Raw genomic sequence first — 9,405 nt, 5'->3', positions numbered from 1 at the left:
TATCTAACAATTAAAATGTCTTTGATGGTCTCGGGTCTGAGCAAATAGAAAAGAGAGCTTGCAATAAGCAGAATGAGCAGATAAATATGTCATCAAGGAGTAGCTAAGCAGAATGGAAAAGATACTCGTTAATTTGTGTTTTGGGCAGTGTGTGCATCATGGGGAGGGATTTTGTGGTTTTACAAGGTAAATGGAGGTGAGAAGCACTACAGTTTGTTTTTTGTTGTTGTTGTTTTGTTTTGTTTCATTTTGTTTTGATTTTGTTTTTTCCACCTAGGTCAACTGCAAAACTCAGATGGGGAAAGCTATCCTTTTCCCCAGTAAAGCTCTTTCTGAATAAATTTAGCCTGCACACACTGATGCTCCACAAACACATTTCCAGCAAAGGAAGACCACTGAGTGACAAGAGGAGGTGGAGGGTAGGGTAATTTCTGTGCTCACAGACACAAACCCTGCCACCTAGGAAGTGCACCCAGCATCAACAAGATTTAGGCAAATCAGCAACATGAAATGTTGACAGGCAACAAATCCATCAGGACCCACTGCAAGTCTCTGGGACTGTGTCCTGCACATAAGTAGAGGCAGGCAGGGAATGGACTTGTTAAAGCTTGTGCTCTGATGTAGTCTGATGAGGGAGCAGTAAGGTCAGCGTGGCTGATGCTGGCTGTGTGAAGCCAGTGGCAAACACATCTACTCCCCTTCCAGCAGACTATGCAGGCATACTTCTTGGTAGTGGTCTTGCTTCTCTCAAATGGTGCTCTGAGGCTTGTGAAGCACCTGTCTGACAGGACTGCAGCACAAGAGAACAACACCTGGTGAGTGCCAGAACCTCATTGAACCAGACAGAAAAATGTATCCCCATGGTCATTCTCTTTACCAGATCCACCTTTTCCATGCACAGCAAATTCCAGTTCAGTGTCTATTCCTCCAACAAGGCAGTTGCAACACATGAAAAAAATAATTAAAAAAAAAAAAAAAGTGCCCAGAGACAAGCTGCCAAGCTGCCAGTGAGATGGGTGACGCTGGATCAAGGGCTCCTCATCCTGTAGGGAAAAATCAAGCTCTTTACCCTCACCACTGAGTTCGGTTGGCGACATCCCCTTTTAGTTTTTCATCCAAATGCCCCTGGGCAATAGTTTGTCTGTCAAAAACCACAAATAGTGTCCCTCAGCAGGACTTGCTTAGCACTTCAGAGGACTGCCATGATGCCCTGCTATACTTCCTATGTGAGAGCTAGTTCTGCCATTTGAAAGGCATCATCAGGCACAGCTTGTTGATGTGGAAGTACAGCCAGTGCACATTACTGGGTAAGACCCACATCAACAGGCTCTGAGTGGGCCCATCAGTCAGGACTGTGGGTTTCAGTACTGTCATGTCCTGAAGGAAAACCTTGTCTCACCCTGCAATATGCACAATGCAGAGACCTGCAGGAAATACACAGGGGGAAAAAATATGCAATGTTTCTGTTGCCACATAAACACACCAAACCAATCTCAGCATAGGAAGGCCTGTAAGCAATTCTGTAGCATCTGTAAAAGGACAAAAACAGACTACTGTCCATCACAGGGGCAGATATTTTCCTTAGAATGAAAGCTGCATCATCTTTATCTGAAAATTAAAGCCAAAGACACACTTAGCAACCTGTTCAATCACAAAGAGACCAAAGAAATCACAGTAAGACTTCGAGATTGCTTAAATCAAATGCACATGGTGTTTTCTGTCTTACAGTTGTGATTGTCCTGAACCACAGAACTAAGACCATTTGCTGTGAGTAATGATATTTTCAATAGGTGAGATCTTAAAGATAAACTAATTACATTTGCCCTTGACTGTACTCCAAAGTTGTTCAAATAATCCCTTCAATCAACATGGCAACATCACTAACACATGCTGAGATTGTCTGGTTATGGATAAATGCACCTTGATTTGTCTTCCAACCCTCTGTGAACCCTCTGAGAGTAACTGTAGCAGGACTCAGCCTTAAGGGAAGACAAAAGGTATTAGGTGAGTGCATTTGCAACCTAACAGAACTGTGATCCCAGCAACACATGCAGATTTTCACCAACTTTGATTTACAGTATTATGGGATCACTCCCATGGAAACCTTTTGTGTGATGCAAATGCAAACACAAACATGGTGTTGTCTGCTGTGGAACCTGAAAACTGACTTTCATGTCACCATTTATTCCTACTGAGCTCAACTTCCAAGGCTTAGGAAGTCCCCTCTAGGAGCTTCCAGTGTTAAGAAAGCACCTCAAGGTTTTCCCTGAACACAAAAGCAAATCAGACACACATAAAGTCAGAGCACAGAAGATTTTACTGTTTTGCTGTGCTAATTTGGCTCAGAGCTGCCCAGCAGCTCCCATGAACAGCAAGCACAACATTTGTTTCTCCTTATATACCTTTTATCTCCTCCTTGTCATGTTCTTCCTTTTAACATTCTCATTCCATTCCAAATTAGCAGTCCACTTTCTTGACTTATTCCCCAGTGATCATGGGTTTGCTGACTTTATTGATTTACTTGTGATGTGAGTGTCTTCACAGTATCTATTAATCAGCATCTTCTTTAAAACTCATACTCTCCTTTATGGTGTTTCCCATTTCTATGTTTTTTCAAGTTTTTCAAGTGATGGATGAAAGGTGCACAGGAGACCTGACGTGTTGTTAAGGTCTGAACAGAGGTCTTTCGTGTTTCCATGTCTCTCCTCAGAGCTCCTCACACAGAAATCATCTCAGCCTGCATTTAGGACCATCCAGACATTTCTAAGAAGGGACCATGAATGGGAGCTTCCCCTTCTGGCTGTTTACTTTCACTTACTAATCGCTAATCACTAATTACTTGCTGCTTCCTTAATAGTGTGTCCCTGTGATCCAGCACTGCCACTCTAAGTGACAGACCTTGAGCTTTGCACAGAATTTCCAAGCCCCCTGGACTGGTGGTGCTTGCCCATTTGCCCTCTCTGAGCTCTCCTTGGCCTGCCTGTGGCTTTGATTTGCTGCCTGTAGCTCTGACAGCAATTGCTCCAACTGATCAGGTGTCTGTGGCTATGGTTCTTTATATTTGTTTCTCTCTGTGTCGTACAACTACATACAAACCCAAGAAGCAGGTGCTCTGTGTGGAATGAGATACGCACAACACTAACATGGAGATGAGGTGCAGGCCCACAGGTCTGGTAGGACAACAGAGGCCTTCGGTAGAGGAGACAATGATGCAGCCTGCCAGAGCATAGGAGGGTAGAGATGGGCAGAGGATTGGTACCCCATAACAATAAATAACTTGTGCAGGGTCAGTTCAAGTGTAGATCTGGGGCTGGCCAAAACTGTGCTTAGGGACAATGAAGAGAACAAAGAAGTAACATATTGAGGTGGCGCCCTGTGTAGCGCATTTACATGCAACATGGAGCTCCATGGAGCAGTGAAGCAAGAGAAAACCATGTCAGCAAAGACATAAAAGTGATCCCAAGAAGATCCTTGAGATGCTAACAGCATCACGTCCCCATGCTAACACCACCAGCATGCAACCACTGTCCCTACAATACAGAGCAGCACTAGAAAGGTGAGTGTAACACTTTCACAGAAGTTCTCTAACTGCATGGCTATTCCTTCATTTCTGTATCAATTACATTTGGGTTAGTACTGAATAGATGTTAATATTTCAGTTACGCTAGCAATATGTTCATGGCTTTATTAACAAATAAGATGGGTGTGTGTCCTCCTTGACCACAAGCAAGATTTTGAGTGTAACAGCTTAGTCACTGAAGGCACTGGTGAACAGTAAAAGTTCGTTGCTTTAAAGAGAAGATTTGTGTTTGAGAATAACAGCTGGAAAAAAAAAATCAGAAGGTTCTTGTGTGCTACCCATGTGCCATGTGCAATGTGTTACAAGGGACTCTGCTCCTTCTTTCAGCTGTGGGGAAATATAGGAGGTTTGTACATCTTACTAGTGCTGCTGCTATCCATGCAGCAACAATTCTGGCTGTCCTCTGGTGTTCTTTGCCCCAGAAGAGCAACATACATAGAGATACTTCTGTCACCATTTTATGTTTTTCTTAGAGGTGGTTTTCTAAAAACAGCAAAAAGTTATTCTCCAGTTGGTCCAGTTGGTAGAGGAGGAAGAAAAAAAAAAAAAAAAAAAGGAAAAAGTGAGAGAGACACAAAAAGGACTTGCAATATTGAGGATATGACTGCTTAGTTATTTTCATGGTCTCCAAGGAGAGATTAAGTCATTTTCAGTATGTCAATTATTTTCAGTGTTTATATCAGCAAATCTGTTCATAGGTTTTCAGATATCTGGAGAGGGGCAAGGGATGTTTTCAGAAAGGAAGCACCAGCTACAGATGCACCCCAGGGTAACAGCCACAAACAACAAGAATGGCTTTGAGCTCCTTTTCCCTCTCTGCTTCCACTTCCCTAACTGCTGGTAGCCCTGCAGTGAATTTCAGCTTTGCACAGAGCAATCTGCTTGCCCTGATATGTCACCAAGTAGCTAGCAGTCCCTGTTGCTCTGTCAGAAAGAGTCCTCCCTGTGAAATGTGCTGCCAGGGGAAGTTTCCCAAGAGCCCTGAGAATAAAAATGTCCTTTCTTGATCTAACTTTAAAAATTCTGACAGATGGCTGAGTTTCTCCATCTTCCTTCCCTCCCACGTTCAATTCAGTAGAGTCCTGCCTACATGAATCCAAAGCACACTGTGAAATGTTCTTTGACTTGCCATTTGTTTTGCTGCCAGGAGAAAGCCAAAGACGTCAAATACAGAATGCCAAAGGGCTCCCTACCAATTATGTGAGCCTCCCCTGTCCTACTGCAGATGTTTACAAATCCCAGGGTTTTTCCCCACTATCTGCAGAGTGTTGGGGGAGTAGGATCTCTACACCATGCCTCCAGAAGATGCCCAAGCAAAGAATAAAGTTAAAAGTTTAATGGTCAATGCAGTGTCACTGTAGCAAAAGAGGGAAGGATTTTGTGTCTCCTAGTCTTCCTGCAACTATGGTAGGACTTTCCAACAGGGAAATAGATTGACACTGGTCGCAATCAGTAAGCTAATACCCCAGGTAAAGCCATAATGCTCATATGGTGAATGGGAAGTTATCAGCCCAGCACACAGAGGTGAGACAAGGAGAGAAAGAGAAATCAGATCTTCCTACACTGTTATAAATTTCAAAAACTTCCTATTAATGAAGAACCAGGGCTCTGTAATGGACTGCACACCTTAGGTAGGTAATAACTCAACTGCCAAAACAAAATAACAAAAAACAACAACAACAACAAAACAACTTTAGTTTTGCCCTGCTCTCTGTACTGGACTCTTAGCAATCAGGCTGTCAGCAGAGAACAGAAGAGCATTTGAGCTAGGTCAGAAGTATGTCAAGGATACATTTACATGAAAAGCACACTGTTTGTAGAGTGATCTTAGGTCTTAGGAGAAGATTTTTTCTGCACATAGGAACACTCACCCTTCATATGTCTCTCACTACACAGTCATACGCAGAGTTGTCCTGAGACAGCACAGTTACAGTACTATGGGACCAAAAAAGGGATATGGAAATTCTTCTCCAAAATGACAGTGACATCTTGTTAGGATATTAGCAAAATTTCACCCTTTAGGTTTGTTTTTCACCCCACGTGATAAAGGCATACTTCTGCACCAATTTGTCAGCTTAGCTCCTTTTCACTGAAACTACAGGAAAATGCTGCCACGGCATAGTTCATGTATCCCTCTGTAAATCTCAGCAGATTACATTTACATCATCTCACATCCCATTAGGCCATGGTTGTTGTGTGCTTCTGTTGTGTAGATTTCATGTCACATCTCATAGCATCACAGCCACTCATGGTGCAGCATGAGGTAACGTCGCATAGTCATTGATGGTGATGGTGCCAGTAAATCACACTGCTGTCTGGATAACCAACCAAGCAGGCAGTCCATGACGAGGGACCAATCAGGCAGATAAATCATTCTGCCTGGGTAATGTCACACACTTCCCACATAGTACAAATAATCTACAGAAAAGGTTTGCATGGATGTAAAATCACTCTACCCCTTATTCCGTGTTTCCATGTATGTCTGATGTTACCTTTTATGTACACTTTTATATATACATACATATATATATATATTTACATATTTGCTCTGCTTATAGTAGGGATGGCCAAATATGGAAATTGCTTGAGATGACATGGTGAGAATAAACAAAAAATAAATACAAGTTGTCACCATTTTGGATCATGCTATGCATTATCTAAAGATACCCAGTGCCCTCACAGCTCTGTAAAATGCACCAGCACCTAAAAAAGGAAAATTTCCCCTGACACAAACTAAATCACAGCTAAGTTCAAAGCAAAAGCAAAACAAAGAAAGCTTTTGGTGGAGAAAATTTAGAAAGAGAAGGAGCTATCCCAGGTGCCCAGCCTGGCCCCCACAAGACTCACATGGCTGGGCAGCACCACCTTCTATCAGAACTGACAGCATCCTAGCAGTTATATAAGCAAGCAAACAAACAAATGCAAGGGCTCATGCTTCAAAAAATAAATATCCCCCTGGGTATGAATTTGGCTGTCTCTGGGTACCTTAATCATCAGCCAAGTTCCAGAGATGCTGTTATATCTGCAAATCCTGCTATATTCAGGCACCTATTTCACCCCAACCTCCATATGTGTGTATGTATGTGTGTCTACGTGTGTGTGTGTGTGTGTGTGCACAAAGGCTTATGTAGCAGCCTTTCTATCTGTAGTTTGTTGTTTATTTTGCATTTAAATTTAGATGTGCTGCAGGTAAAATTTTCACTGTGGCATAGTTTTGACCTGCAGAAACTTGCTCAGGTTTCTTTGAAAAGGAACCCAAGCAGACCCTGTGGAAAGGATGAACGATAACTTGCTGGAAAACCAACAGAAACGTAAGAACTGCCAGCAGCAGACAGCACTCCTTGCCTTGCCATATAAATGACACCACACATTAGGATTTTCTCTTGTAGCAGCTGTGCCAAAACACTGATATGCCATCCCTCCCCCAAACCTGTTGTTTCCAAACAAAAGTAAGAAGCTATTCTGAGGTGACCTGCAGTATACAGGCTGCTCAGAGAAGCTGTGGGTGCCCAATCCTTGGAAGTGTTCGAGACCAGGGCTTTGGGCAACCTGGTCTAGTGGGAGGTGTCCCTGCCCATGGCAGGGGGGTGGAATTAGATGATCTTTAAAGTCCCTTCCAACCCAAACCACTCCATGATTCTATGAGTCCCTGAGAGATGACATGACCAACATGAGTGTGCCATGCCCCTGTCCCACTGAGGCTGTGGGGTGTTATGGCAAGCAGCTTTTCCCTTTTTGTTGGGTGGACTGCTCAGCACAGGGCCCCTGACACCCTGCAGCAATGCCAATTTCTCGCAGGCATGCAGTCTCCTTTACTCCAGCCTGCAGAGAAGCCTGGAGTGAGGCATAGATGTCAAAGCAATGGAAGCGTGCAGCTCTCTGAGTATACCGCCGCATCCCAGGAGCAAGCTCTAAAGCAGCAATAAAGTACCCACTTTACTACTTACACATCCTACCCCCTTCGTCCAGCGATGAAGAGCATTACAAGGCTGGCAGTGATATTTGACTGGCGAAGACACTTCAGAGAAGCCATATTAAACTCTTTGTGTGTATATATGTCTATGTTTGCGTGTGTGTGTATTCGTATCTGAGGAGAATGGATTGAAATTGTAACAAACGGCAATAACCTACCCTTTCGTATTCTTCTCCTAGTGACGTGCCAACATTCATTTTTAATATTTTCAAGATTTATTGGACAGTTCTTGATTAATCATTACATCGGAAATGCTTCATGCACAAATGAAAAGTGGAGAAAGGGATGCTCCAGATACCCTGCAGGACAAATAAAAACAACGTATGCAGCAGGGCTCTCATGTTATTCCAGGGCACAAGCAAGAGGTTTACTCACTTGATCGTACTGTTTTGTAGAATGTAGAGTGGGAAAGAAACATGAAAACACTTACCAGGACAAGATGTTCCTGCCACTTCTCATTACTCAAGCTGAAATACTGCCTTGCATCAGTACAAAAATACCTGTATGTCTCAGGAAATACCTGTGTCAGAGAATCAGTTTTGTCTGTAGCTGGAGATAAGGTGAGGAATTGAAAAAAATGTAGGGGGATAGAGACTAACAGGATGAATTGTCACCATCTTCAAAATTTTGTGCTATCGTCACAAAAGTATTTTCAGCACAAGAAGAAAAGGGAGAAAATTTTCACCATGGTGTTGTCTTGTCCCACAGATGACCCCTTACTTCTTTAGAGATGTGGGATTTTAAAAACCACAGACAAAACTCACATTTGTGATTTTGCAAGATGTTTCTTCATATAATCCATATACAGGTACCAAGCTGGATTCCAAACAGTCTGCTTGGAAAACTTGACAGGGGTTATCTAAGAATCATGGTTTATTATTTGTGACTTGTCCATCTGTTCACTGAAGGAATACTTCCTTTACATACAGCCTGCTCACAACTGCAGTGTCAGCTTTCATTGTGCTTGTTTCTTCACATGGACCCTGTTCTGTCCCAGTGCTCTGGGGGATAACAGCAGATACAGAAGAGAGGAGGAAGCAATCTTTGGAATAGTCACAGGAAATGCACAGTATGTAGGATCAGCCGCTGCCCTACAGATGCAAGGAGATAAAAGCCTAGAGTAAGAGCACTTTGGAAAGATCAATTCTGGGACAGATCCTGACACTCTGACCAAAGGACTGAGCTTGTGAAACAAATGGGAAGAGTTGAAAGTGCACTAACATCAAGAGTGGTGTAGAAGAGCATGCTGTTTGGGATTGACGGTCCTCGCTTTCCTCTGGTAAGAATATTGCTGCAGATCTCTTTACTTAACCTAATAGTGCTCTTCCCAATATCACCTCTCCACAGCCTCCTCCTCCGTACCTCCTCTGCATCACTACTTCTGTTTCTGTGGGAGAGCCACAGCTGTGTGCCTGCAGTCAAAGGACACTTACAACCTTATTCCAGACCCATTTGTGCTACGCCTGACACAAGATATTTTCTTGCCTGGACGTTTCCTGAAGAATACTGCTGCATAATATTGCTTGCTCCAAGGATCCAGAACATACATTTGGATCCCCTAAATCCAAATAAAGTGTCTTTTCAAGTTTTCCCTGAAGATCTAGTTCCACAGTCCTTAAACTGGGCTTTCATCCTGAAACAGCACTTGCATAAACTACAGTCACCAGAAAAAAATCAAGGTAGAGGTATAACAGAGCAGAGAATAGGTACAGTCAGTCTCCAGAGATGCACACAGAAAGGAGAATTACCATCACCTGGAGGTCCAGAGGCCAGAGCACACACCCCTCTACACAGCCAAAACAGTACATTGAGCAGTCACTTCTCTACGCTGTGTCTTGTCTGTCCTAACACT

The sequence above is a fragment of the Aythya ferina genome (genome assembly GCF_964211825.1).
Source record: "Aythya ferina genome assembly, chromosome: Z".
Lineage (NCBI taxonomy): Eukaryota > Metazoa > Chordata > Aves > Anseriformes > Anatidae > Aythya > Aythya ferina.
The sequence above is the reverse complement of the archived record's forward strand: the minus strand, read 5'-3'. Positions refer to the sequence as shown.